The 14,237-nt window shown below is 36.8% G+C and overlaps 1 long non-coding RNA gene across 1 annotated transcript; it reads right to left on the bottom strand.

Moving 5' to 3' along the window:
• LOC135199157 (uncharacterized) lies at positions 1-1,590 on the bottom strand. Its single transcript, XR_010310937.1, has 3 exons — positions 1,493-1,590; positions 466-627; positions 1-57 (listed from the first exon to the last, which is right to left on the bottom strand). It is a non-coding gene; the product is annotated as an uncharacterized LOC135199157 (long non-coding RNA).
• Between the last annotated feature and the right edge of the window lie 12,647 nt (positions 1,591-14,237).

The raw sequence follows: 14,237 nt of genomic DNA, 5'->3' as shown, positions 1-14,237 counted from the left end.
TCTTCTACCCAGGTATCATATGGGGTATATACAGTTCCATTCGGTGATGTGCAGTTACTGTGGGAGGTGAAGACTTTATTCATAAGCATTTGAGTACTTAACCGTAATAATCTAATATGCATTAACAAGGATGCACGTACTCATACATACATACGTATATATATATTTATATAGATACATGTATATCTCTCAAAAAGCGAACTGTACAGTATATATTTGCAATTTGTGCATGCATATTTAACTTATATTTAAGTATTTTGTAAAAATATAAGATTAGATACCCGTTCAGTCATTGCAAGTGATACAGGGTAGATAAAATATAATTCATAATGAAGAGAAGAAAAAAAAAAGAATTATGTAAACGCAGTGGTTTACATCTGTAAAAAAAAATGACCTATTCTGCAAAAAAAAAAAGAAAAAAAAATTAAAAAATTAAAATTAACTTAGACACAGACGGTAACTTACATAGGAGAGCCGTCGCATACATATTCTGGACAACAGCTATAGGGTGCTCTCAGTACTGTGCAGTTATCTGAAGGAGGTCCATCGCAGGTTGAGCCTTCACACCAGCTAGGTACGTCGGAGTCCGTTCCAATAAATACGCCTCCACTTGGTGCTGGTTTCTTGCTGAGATAAACGGAAAATCTACATTGTGTATTGCTCTCAGTTATTGTTAGTGACATTCAGAAGATGATGACCCCTATTCGTATGGAAAAAGCCTACCATCATCCGAAAGAAGTAACAGGAGGTAAAGAGAACCACAAGAACAAGGGCTCCTCAACTGATAAAATAAGAAGACAACTATTATGGAAAGCCTCTCGAGACTTATAATGAAAACTACCCCTGGTTGACCACTTGAATAAAAAGAAAAACAGTCTCGCCTATGTATGAATCTTATACGTGACAATAACTTAGAGTGAATATGATATCTGACTGTAGTAAGCAAAAAGCTTTCTGCCTATCAGTTCCTGCATCTCTATCCCTGGTAGCTACTGGGTATCTTCTTAATCAAGTTTCTTGGATACATTGCCCCAGACCCTATAACCTTTCCTCGTAATGTGTATCCTTTTACTAGAAGCCCTCCCACACACACACACACATACATACACACACACATACATACATACATATATATAAGCGAATACCACAGGAAAATAACAGCCAGAAGTTTGGTACTGACCTCCTATATATATACAGAGAGAGAGAGAGAGAGAGAGAGAGAGAGAGAGAGAGAGAGATCCATCAAGGTAGGGTAACAAATAAAAATTTATATATATGTCTATATATATTGTATATATATACATATATTATATATATATAAAAAAATTTTATTTATTACCCTACCTTGATGGATCTCTCTCTCTCTCTCTCTCTCTCTCTCTCTCTCTCTCTCTCTCTCTCTCTCTCTCTATATATATATATATATATATATATATATATATATATATATATATATATATATATAATGCAAAACGTAATATCAAATCCTTACCATATGTAATGATAATGTAGAATTAACATTAACCTCAGACTAGTTACGGCTTCCACTGTCAGTTCACAAACGAAAAAAAAAAAAAAAAAAAAAAGAAACTGGAGGGTGGCGGGGACCCCCTACACCCACCCCTCCTCCAAGCAGGCAGAGACGAACACAGCCACTGACTACGAGAACTGAGCGCTTTCTGAACCACATTTGGATTTTCCGAGCCTTTTAGAAACGAGACGCCACACCTGTGCTGCAGAAATTCATCGTCATTCCGTATTTCAATTGTTTGCCAGGTCATATTACCTACCTCATCCTCATAGTCGTCGTCACGCGGTTCTAGGAAAAGTGACGAAAGAGATTACGTGATCCGATTTCGCAGCCCCGGTTTTCTAATATACGATTATAACGTGTTTACTTATAAGTATTTACATTTTATTATTTCTCAACACTCGAGTACTTTCAGGCCCTATCTGTGGCCCATTTTCAAGAGCGTGGTCCTGAAAGTACTCGAGTGTTGAGTAAAATAAAATGTAAATACTTATAAGTAAACACGTTATACACAGTAATTTTGTGGTTTTCTTTTTCAATCTTAAGAAGAAAACTGAAAGAAGTTTTTTGTTTGGTTCATTATTATTATTATTATTATTATTATTATTATTATTATTATTATTATTATTATTATTATTATTATGTGAGGAGACGCAATACCAAGACAATGAGATTCAGTCAGCCATTTTTGCATTACTGAGATTAATAAGCCCCCTGCAATATGCCCGAATTGCAATGAATTGTCGAAATGTGGCCAATTTTCATGCATAATGATTCATTGCATGCCATTAGGCTGCACATAGATTCCCTACGAGGCAGTTTTTTTATGTTATTTCCTTCAAAACATATGACGCATGTGTTAATTGCAGTATATCGCTTCAGGTGCCTGATTAGTCATTCAAATGGGAAGTTATGGCTCTTGGAAAATAAGTCGAGACCCTCGACTGTTACTCCCCTTGAGGTACTCCACGAAAGGAAATGCTTATGGGGTCGAAATCGATTCAGAAAGCCAGAAAGAGCCAGAATTATTTATCCAGCGACGAAATCGAATCTCAAACCTCTCGGCAGGTGTGACACATGTGCTGCAGGCCCTAGTTCGTATTCTCCGTCAGTCCTTGTTTTCGTCAGATTTAAACCTCTGTGGCATTTCTGTCACACCTGTTAGCAGAGACATTTGTAGTCGCGGCATGATATTAGACAAAGATGTAATAGATCTCGAGGGTATTTGTAATCATAACACGCACACACACACACACACACACACACCAAATTGTATAAGCTTATTAGATCATTTAAACAATGGTAGAATATCCCATATTTCATCTTAAAAGGAAGTCAGTGGGTTTACTGAATTACCAGATTGGTGATTACCAAAACAAGCAAAAAAAAAAAAAAAAAAAAAAAAGTTCCGAAGTTTCTTCGGCACAATCGAATTTTATGTAAAGCGTATAATCAAGGCCACCGAAAATGCATCTATCTTTCGGTGGCCTCCGTATAATGCTGTATGAACCGCGGCCATGAAAATTTAACCAACGGCCCGGTATTGGCCTGTCCCATATCGTTGACAGACTCATGCGATTAATGTTTAATTTAACCTTAAATGAAATAAAAAAAACTACTGAGGATAGAGAGCTGCAATTTGGTATGTTGGATGATTGGATGGTGGATGATCAATATACCAATTTGCAACCCTCTAGCCTCAGCAGTTTTTAAGATCTGAGGGCGGAGAAAGAAAAGCGCGGACGGACAGACAAAGCCAGCACAATAGTTTTCTTATAAAGACAGCTTAAAATTAAGATACTTATAGTATTAGTTACTATTTAACACTTATCACCCTTGGATTTATTTCTTATGTATTTCCTCTTTCCATGAAAAGTTCCTGTTACTCAAATTAATGGGCGGGGGTGGGGGCGGGGTTGAGGGGAAGTGGATGTATACACATCTTGCCTACCTAAGTAGATTCTCAAATGGCGTCCCTTCAAAGGCAGCTTCATTTCACCTTGATAATGAAACCGATTCCTTCATTCGCTTCGAAATTCGACATTTGTACTTAGTCCCTCAGCTTTCATAAGGCAGTCAGTTATCTGGCGTTGCTCGTGGGAAAAAAAGACCCAGGTGATCATCAGCCTTCCTTATTATGCTTACTGCAATTTTTTTTATCTTTTTTATTTATTTATTTTTTTGCTCTGTAATAAGATCTCTTTCGATCTGAGTCACCGAAAGGTTGGGTTTCTTCATTGTTTTGCCTTCGTGCGCTTTGATATTTTTGTCACTGGACAATTTTTATTCATTCATAAGTGTTGAAATTGACCAGAGCTTAACAACAAGTTAACAAATTACTATACTATACACATACACACACACACACACACACACACACACACACACACACACACATATATATATATATATATATATATATATATATATATATATATATATATATATATACATATATATATGTATATATATATATATATATATATATATATATATTATATATATATAAACATATTTATATATAAGTATATATATGTATATACCCATATATATATATATATATATATATATATATATATATATATATATATATATATATATAATACATATTTTAATATATAAAAAGTATATATATGATATCTATATATAATATATATATATATATATATATATATATATATATATATATATATATATATATATATATATATATATATATATATATTTATATATAAGATATATATATTATATATATATATATATATATATATTATATATATATATATATATATATATATATATATATATTATATATATATACATACATATATATATATATATATATATATATACCTATATATACCCGTTACCTATATATATATATATATATATATATATATACTATATATATCATATATATATATATATATATATATATATATGTGTGTGTGTGTGTGTGTGTGTGTGTGTGTGTGTGTGTGAATAAATTCTTCTGTTAAAACAGGATACGTCTCAAGGATAAAAGGCCCATTGAAATACGTTGGCTTAAAGCTAAGGACTTTATATTTCGATGGACAGACTTCCACCCTTATCAAGCTGTAAACAAAAGTGTTTTAATGACCTTGTTCTCATATGATTCATTTTTCACGTAGTGCAAAACTCGTTATGCGATACTGGTAGAAATGACTCAGATAAAAGTAATCGAAGAAAGCATTGTATGTATACCTGTGTGTACTTGCGTGGGCGCGTATATATACTAATTCCTAATACGTTTCCTTTGCAATTCCAAGTATTTAAGCGAAGCTGTCTGATATTCTGATTAGTCTGTCGACGGCAGATTAATTCCAAAAGCAGAATGTCTCTAAATTGGTCAAACTGGATATGTCACCTTTGGATATACCATTTACTCCAAGGAAGGACGTTCCAGCTCGTTCCTCCCTTGCACACACAAACACACACACACACACACAAACTTATCAGACCTTACAGCATGACGAGCTTGGCAAGACGCGAAAAACAATTGAAAAGAGAATGGCGACAATTCTCCGTAGCACAGGTGAGATTTCTCGCGCTGCGCATTCGATGAAAATAGGAAAATGATGTTGTTTTCGGCAGCTGCTGCTGATTTGCCCTCAATTTTCACGAGATGTATAACCGAGTAGGGGGAGGGTGACCTTTGCCTGAAAAAAACCGGGACGCCATATCTTGAAAACTAACAACAGAATTTTCTTGAAAATAATCACATTATGTTTTCCACACCCAAATTATCGGGGTGCGTAATACTGACTTAACTTAACCCAACCTAACTTGACCTAGGGGCTGGGGCTATACTAGCATAGTACATCTCAGGAATTTACAGGCCGACCCCATGAAGGTCCAACAAGCAGGTCAATAAAGAAAGGAGAATTAACTTGATCAGAGACCAGTACTGCGTATCAGGGTGTACGGTAACTAATGAGTATCATATTACGTTTTAACCATCAATGCTGCATACATTGATTTAAGGAAAGCTTACATCTGAAGGGAATTCTGTATATGTTCACCAGCCGGACCGACAGAATTCGAACCTTAACCATTGGTTTTAATACAGAGGAAAACGGTTGACTTGTTTGAGATCACAAAAAAATGTCATGGTAGCCGCTAGAATTTTAGCATTTTGCTAACACGGTGGAGAGAGAATGCTGTCGATTCTAAGTACAGATTTTGAATTTAACAGGATTATTATTTCCAAAGAATATAATAATAATAATATTATGATTATTATTATTGTTATTATTTCAGTAATTATTATTATTATTATTATTTCAGTAATTATTATTATTATTATTTCATTATATCAGTAGATGAAGCCTATTCACACGGAACAAACTCATTAAAGGGGCCACTGACTTGAAATTCAAGCTTCCAAAGAATGTTGGCTTCAACCTCCCACCGCAATAGACCCCATAACACTGCAGCAGTAACTGATCATGATTCAGACAGCCAGTGATTTTCCATCACCCTGGGGGAGACGCGAACCTGCCACATCTGAGTGGCAATTCCACGAAACTAACCACTACACAAGCGGACCTGAAAATAGAAATAAGGATATGGGGTATCCCAGTGGAATTGTACCCATAATTAAAGGAACACTAGGAGGCACGATCCCAAGATCCCTGAAAAGGAACCTGGGAAAATTAGTAGATGCCGAGTAGCTCCAGGACTCATGCAAAAAGAGTATGCTCCTAGAAACAGCGCACATAGTGAGAAAAGTGATGGACTTCTAAGGAGGCAGGACGCCACCCGGAATCCCACACTATAAAAACCACCCGGTCGAATTGAAGGACTGTGAAAAAGAAAAATAATAATAATAATAGTGTGTTAAAGAGTTATACATTTTCATACGTAGAACAGATGTACGTCGGATTGGAAGATGCCAAATATACCGGATGATGCATTAGCAATTCTCTGGTACGCATTAGAGTTGCCTCACTCTGAGGGACCTGGGGCAACCCGAACGAGCTGTAAGGTCTGTAAGATAAGGACGTCACCTTTCGTGATTGTTATTTCGTGTTCGATGCCTACAGGTGTTAAGCACCTGTCTGCGGCATTCGATAGGCCGTTGGATTTGTCACTTTATCATAGGAAGCACCTGCTAGATCACGACTTGTTCTCCAAACCCTTGTCTCATTGCTCAAGTATGATACGAAATGTCATTATCAGATAACCTTCAGGCTCATATTATTATTATTATTATTATTATTATTATTTTTTTTTTGCTTTATCACAGTCTTCCAATTCGACTGGGTGGTATTTATAGTGTGGGGTTCCGGGTTGCATCCTGCCTCCTTAGGAGTCCATCACTTTTCTTACTATGTGCGCCGTTTCTAGGATCACACTCTTCTGCATGAGTCCTGGAGCTACTTCAGCCTCTAGTTTTTCTAGATTCCTTTTCAGGGATCTTGGGATCGTGCCTAGTGCTCCTATGATTATGGGTACGATTTCCACTGGCATATCCCATATCCTTCTTATTTCTATTTTCAGATCTTGATACTTATCCATTTTTTCCCTCTCTTTCTCTTCAACTCTGGTGTCCCATGGTATTGCGACATCAATGAATGATACTTTCTTCTTGACTTTGTCAATCAACGTCACGTCTGGTCTATTTGCACGTATCACCCTATCCGTTCTGATACCATAGTCCCAGAGGATCTTTGCCTGATCGTTCTCTATCACTCCCTCAGGTTGGTGTTCGTACTACTTATTACTGCAAGGTAGCTGATGTTTCTTGCACAGGCTCCAGTGGAGGGCTTTTGCCACTGAATCATGCCTCTTTTTGTACTGGTTCTGTGCAAGTGCCGGCCATTCGCTTGCTATGTGGTTTATGGTTTCATTTTTCGTATTGCACTTCCTACATATGGGAGAGATGTTATATCCGTCTATCGTTCTTTGAACATATTTGGTTCTTAGGGCCTGATCTTGTGCCGCTGTTATCATTCCTTCAGTTTCCTTCTATAGCTCTCCCCTCTGTAGCCATTGCCACGTGTCATCGCTGGCTAGTTCTTTAAGGCGCTGTCACACTAGCGAAATTTCCGTCGACTTTTTCTGAGTTTGTCGTCGACTTTCCTAAGAAGTCGACGTCATTCCGTACTCTGGTTGTCACACACGTTCTTCTTCACATCGTGGTTGTCGTCGTCAAAACGTAAACAAACCATCTGAGCTGTGATTTCCCGGAATGATAAAACAACTATGCTTTATAACACAAAGCAACTAGTGGGTCGTGCTTGCGTGTGTTTAATGATGCTGCATAGAATTTAAAATAAAAGTCTTTGCGTTCGGTCGTGGTTAAAAAGATGTGAAAAGTTTTATTTAAAAAAAAAAGCTGGGGATAGCCTAGATAGGCTATTCGTAACCTTGTTCACCCCAACCCAACACATCCAGAACTGTATTACAACTATATTAAGCTAGAGAAACATTGCAAAAATTTTAAAGATTTTTGTTTATATTCTTTTGAGAAAAAAGAAAAAAAAAGAAAAAGAGCAGAGCTAGGCTACATAACAATCTGATGCTATTCACGATATAGCATGCTTATCTGTTTCTTGGTAATTTTTTCATTTAAGACCATTTTTCATAAAACTGTCATGGTTATGGTCCTATAAGCAACGTCTCTCCCCCATATCTTCGACCAAAAACTGTTCTGGCAATCTTGTCAACTGTACCAAGAACTCCATCTTGCATCTGATGACTTGAAATGATAGCTCTCCGAAATATAAAAAAAATAATAAAGTCGACGGTAGCGATGAGTTGAATTCGATCGGTACCGTTTTCAAAATTCGTGACGACGACACCAGAAAGTCGTCGTCAAAACATGAAAAGTCGACGTCAAATTCAAAAGTCAACGGAAATTTCGCTAGTGTGACAGCGTCTTTAGTCTGTCTCATGTATTGTCCGTGCATTGGTTTGTTGTGCCAGTCCTCTGTTCTGTTTGTCATCCTCCTGTCTCTGTATATTTCTGGGTCTTCGTCTACTTTTGTCAGTCCTTCTTCCCATGCACTCTTTAGCCACTCGTCTTCACTGGTTTTCAGATATTGCCCCAGTGCTCTGTTCTCGATGTTGACGTAGTCCTCTATACTTAGTAGTCCTCTCCCTCCTTCCTTTCGTGTTATGTATAGTCTGTCCGTATTTGCTCTTGGGTGTAGTGAAGTTTTTGAGCCAGTATCCATGGACTTCATCGGGACCTGGGGCTTTCCAGTTTGGCATTTTCTTTAGTTGGTGTCTGACTGTGTCTGTCATGTTCTCTGTGAATCTTTGTTTTATTCTCCCTGTTTCTTCTTCCTTGACTTCCTGGAGCCATGTTGCATGTTTGTTGTGTGATACCGGATTGCTCCATATGTTTTCCCAGAGTCTCTTACTTGGTTCGGCTTCAGGAATTTCTTGGTGGTTGTCTTCCCTTCTTAGTTGGCTGTATAGTCTTTTCTGGTTGGTTCCGAATAGTTTGTTCTGTTGGTATCCCTTATTCCTGTTCATGTACCGTTGGATCTTATGTGCTTTGGCCTTAAGCCTCTGTTTTACATCTTCTATTGTGTTGTTTAGTCCCTTCTCTTGTACTTTGTATTTCTCGTTGAGTTCCTCCCTTGTTTTCTTGCTTCTTAGCCTTTTTTCTGCCACCTCTTTCAGTTTACCATGATTTGCTTTTCCAGGCGCCTTTTCCAAGGAGGTTGCTGTTTTGGTTTTTTGTTGGGTTGGTTGTGCTGTTGGTGTTGGTGTTCGAATCCCCATCAGTTCTGCTACTAATCTTGCTCCTGCATATGCCAAGTTATTTGTTTCTGTGATACTGGTGGTGTGTATTATGCCCATTATTTCATTGACCTCACTTGTTTTCTCCCTTAATTTCTTGGTGTTTCTTCGTGTGTCGTTTGACACCTCATCATCCCTGTCGTCTTCTGTGGCATCGTCTCTCAGTTCGTCTTCGTGTAATTCGTTGTCTTCTCTTTCTGTTGGGTAGAGCCAGTTCTTTTTCTTTATGTTCCTTACTTGGTCTGCCAGCCTCTGCTCTGTTTGGGGGGTGTTATTCCTCTCATTCTAGATGTTGACCAACCTTCCTTCTATATCTCTCCGTCGGGTTTGTTCTGATGTAGCATCTCCATATTTCCTTATTTTCTTCTCTTGTCCATTTCTTCCTTTTTGCTTCTGTAGCTCCAATCTCAGGCTGTTGGTTACTGTCGTTGTGGTGGTCAGTTGCTGGATGACGACCTCCAAGTACCTGACCGTCTTCCCCTTCAATTGATTCTCTGTTGCCAGAGGTTCCATTTACGTCGTTGTCGTTAATTCCTTCATTTCTTAACATCATTGCTGAGTTTTGCTATTAAACCCATAGCTGGACCCTACCCCATCAGGGATAGGTACTCATTTACAGCTGAGTAGACTGAGGAAATTATGGTAAAGTTCCTTTCCCAAGGAATCAACGCCGAGGAGAGCGGTCACCCATCCAACGACTGACCAGCCCCAATGTTGCTTAACCTGTCGATTGACGACCTAACCCACTCTGCCACGGCGCCACATATTATTATTATTATTATATTATTATTATTATTATTATTATTATTATTATTATTATTATTATTATTACTCGAGTGTTGACAAAAATACTATGTCAATACTTACAAGTAAACAAGTTATACTCATTAATCTTGTGGGTTTCTTTCTCCACCTTCAGAGGAAATCTGAAAGAAATTTTTGTTTAGCTCATTATTATTATTATTATTATTATTATTATTATTATTATTATTATATTATTATTATTCAGAAGATGAAAGCCATTTATATTTAACAAGCCCACAAAGGGGCCACTAACAAGAAATTCAAGCTTTCAGAGAATATAAAGGTGCTCATCAGAAGAAATAAGAGGAGGTAAAGGGAAATCACAGAGATAAGAGAACCCCACTTATTTGAAATACGAGAGAAGAAGAGACCCCACCCCTTATTTGAATACAGAGAGAAGAGAGCCCCCCACTTATTTAAATATGCAGAGAGAAAAGACTCCCCCACTTATTCAAATACAAAGAGAAGAGACCCCCAATTATTCAAATACAGAGAGAAGAGACCCCCACTTATTTAAATATACAGAGAGAAGAGACTCCTCCACTTATTCAAATCAAACAGAAGAGACCCCCAATTATTCAAACGAGAAGAGACCCGCCCCCCACTTATTTAAATATACAGAGAGAGACCCCCCCCACTTATTTAAATACAGATGAGAAGAGACTTATTTAAATATCAGAAAGAAGAGACTCCCCTACTTTTTGAAATACAGAGAAGAGACCCCACTTATTTAAATACAGAGAGGAGACTCCTCCCAATTAAATATAGAGAGAAGAGACTCCCCCACTTATTTAAATACAGAGAGAAGATCGCCCACTTTTCTAAATACAGAGAGAAGAGACTCAACTTCTTATTTAAATACAGAGAGAAGAGACTCGCCCACATTTTTAAATACAGAGAGAAGAGACTCTCCCACTTATTTAAATACAGAGAGAAGAGACTCTCCCACTTTTTTAAATACAGAGAGAAGAGACTCTCCCACTTTTTTAAATTCGGAGAGAAGAGACTCTCCCACTTATTTAAATACAGAGAGAAGAGACTCTCCCACTTATTTAAATACAGAGAGAAGAGACTCCCCTTCTTATTCAAATACAGAGAGAAGAGACTCCACTTCTTATTCAAATACAGAGAGAAGAGACTCTCCCACTTATTTAAATACAGAGAGAAGAGACCCTCCGCCACACTTATTAAAAAAATAAACGAATAAAATAATTAATTGGTAAATAGATGACACTGATTCTTCTGATGATGTTCCTGAAAATGGCTCCATTCTAGACTGGGATGAGCATTCTTGTCCTTACCGAATATTATTGAATTCATCTTATAATCGTCCCTTCCAAGGCCCCTAGCCGCAACCCCTTTCATTCCTTTTACTGCACCTCCGTTCATATTCTCATCCTTCTTGCTATCCACCCTCTCCTAACAAATATTTCATAGTACAACTTCTTTTGGGTTTTTCTTATGTTAAACCTTTCAAAACTTCTTACTGTCATTTTCAACGCTGAACGATGACTTCATATGTCCCAGCGCTTGGCCTGTCCTATTTATTCTGTTCTAATAATATGTCGAAAATGTTATTCCAAAAGCAAATTAAAGGCTGTCACTCAGAAAGGTTTTTTAAGAGTTGTTAAACTACACAGCTATATCAGTTTTACAGGAGAATTCTGATCTTGTAAAGAACTTCACGGTCATGAATGTTGAATACGTAGGCGCTTCAGTGGTGTGGTCGGTATGGTGTTGGCGTGCCACCTCGGTGGCAGCGAGTTCGATTCTCGGGCATTCCATTGAGAGGTTAGAGATGTATATTGCTGGTGATAGAAGTTCATCACTCTCGACGTGGTTCGGAAGTCACGTCAAGCCGTTGGTCCCGTTGCTGAATGACCACTGGTTCCATGCAACGAAAAAACACCATACAAACAAACAAACAATATGTGGTCATACTTCTAGATCAAATAAATGTGTTTTAATGACCACATCAGATATATCTCATTACTTTGCATGGGTTCAGCTTCATTGTTGATGTGGTTGCATTTCTTGCAGTGGTTTTGTTAGTTAGGAAATACTCATAGGAGCGTGAGTCTTGAAATGAAGAAAAAAATTCAGTTATGTATGGGTGGACATATTTAGAAATATATGTACCCATACATTTTATTATTCATGATTTTTTCTTTAGGCTAAACATTATAACAACTCAAATTTCATTGCCTACTTTATGGACTGATGGAAATATCTTTAGTTGAATATGCAGTTGAATTTCATATGTTTTTCAGGCTGGCTTTTGTTCTTAAACATCTTGCACATGTTATGGGAATCATAGATATATATATATATATAGTATATATATATATATAGATATATATATATATATATATATATTATATATATATATATATATATATATATATGTATATATATATATATATATATATATATATATATATATATATATATATATATGTATAATATATATATCAAAACCATTTTCTTGGTTTCATTTTATGCCTGGAGGACTGCAAGTAATTTCAACATCTGTACACATGAAAGCCAGAATTAACGTGCCTTAGAAATGCCAGTTAAAGGCATTTCTGTTGGCGAAATTCTTATGCAAGAGTTGAATCAGTGGGCTAGTCGTCGAACACCCACCGTATTTTGTGTAGAAATTCCTCCAGATTTCAATTTATTTTGATGTTGGGTTTGTAGTTCGATTCTTAAGTGAATTTAAATACTTTTTTCTCTCTGCAGAAGTTCAAGACGTCCTGCAGTTAAACGCCTGTAGTACTAGAAGAACATACGATGGCTCTCCTGCTGTGATGCAGTTGTATAATCAATAGATGGCTCTGCGGTATACTTGTGTTTTGCAGCCCTTGCTACCCCTTCCTAGACTGGGGTGAAAAGGGAGGAACACTCAGCTCGTTTCCTACGAAAAGTTATGCCAGGAGTTTTACAGCTTTACCGGGAGTGATTATCGCAGCCGTACCAGTTATCTCGGTGACGTCAGCTGGCACTCAGCGTCTCCATAGACGACGGGTCCTACAGTCAGAAATTCCTAACGAACAACACTGCATCAACCTGGTAAGTCCTTCTATCAATTTTGGTGACGTAGGTTGTGACGCCACTGTCCAGTGACTCGCTATATTGCAGTGATATCACCGTCTCCTATTGGCTCAGGAGAACCGTGATTTCCTGGCTATGTTATAGTGTACCATTATTAGATGCATCTCGGTCCTCCCTTCTGTTTTCAGTCACGGGTCTGTTTCATTTGTAGGTTTTCCTGGAACGCCTGTCACAGATGTTGCTTGAAATTTCGTGCAGTCAGTTTTTCTATTTACAATTAGGTGATTAGCATACATCATAATCACAATTCACTTAACTGGTGTCCTGTTTTTCTTATTAGTAGCAAATGAAAATCAAGTATTCAGTATTTTTTCGAAATGGTGACCGTAACACGATCTCTGGGGCGGAATTTCTGACTTTTGGATGAGTCCAGTGATTGCAAGAGCGGCGAATTTTTCATATGTTAGTATTTAGCTGTATTTTTTAGCATTTTTTTTTTTTTTTTTTGGTCTGTTGTTTTTTGGACATTCTTGTGTCAGAGATTTGGCTGCGTTAGGTGTAGGGGTGGTATATTGGCTTAATTCCAGTAAAGAAATGTCATATATATATATATATATATATATATATATATATATATATATATATATATATATTGTATATATATATATATATATTATATATATATATATATTATATATATATATATGTGTGTGTGTGTGTGTGTGTGTGTGTGTGTGTGTGTGTGTGTATTGCAGTCCAGAATTACGAAGAAATACACGGTGAACAAGATAGGAAATTGTATGAATTAAAAATGATAACGATAAATAAAAGATATAAATATAAACAAGGCGTGATCCGACCTCTACCTTACTCTAATTGCGTGCTAAAATCTACAGTCAAATAGAGCGTTGCTTCACCAACGAATATTGAAATAGATACGCTATGTTTTATGAGAAAAATTTTTTCAGCACTGTTTAATATGCACATTACTTATTTTTTACATTTTCATTCTAATAAATAAATCGTAAATATCCTATCCTTAAATTCCTGTACCTTTCAGCACGGAACACCT

The sequence above is a fragment of the Macrobrachium nipponense genome, chromosome 25, assembly GCF_015104395.2.
Source record: "Macrobrachium nipponense isolate FS-2020 chromosome 25, ASM1510439v2, whole genome shotgun sequence".
In the NCBI taxonomy this organism is placed as follows: Eukaryota; Metazoa; Arthropoda; class Malacostraca; order Decapoda; family Palaemonidae; genus Macrobrachium; species Macrobrachium nipponense.
The sequence above is the reverse complement of the archived record's forward strand: the minus strand, read 5'-3'. Positions and strand labels throughout refer to the sequence as shown.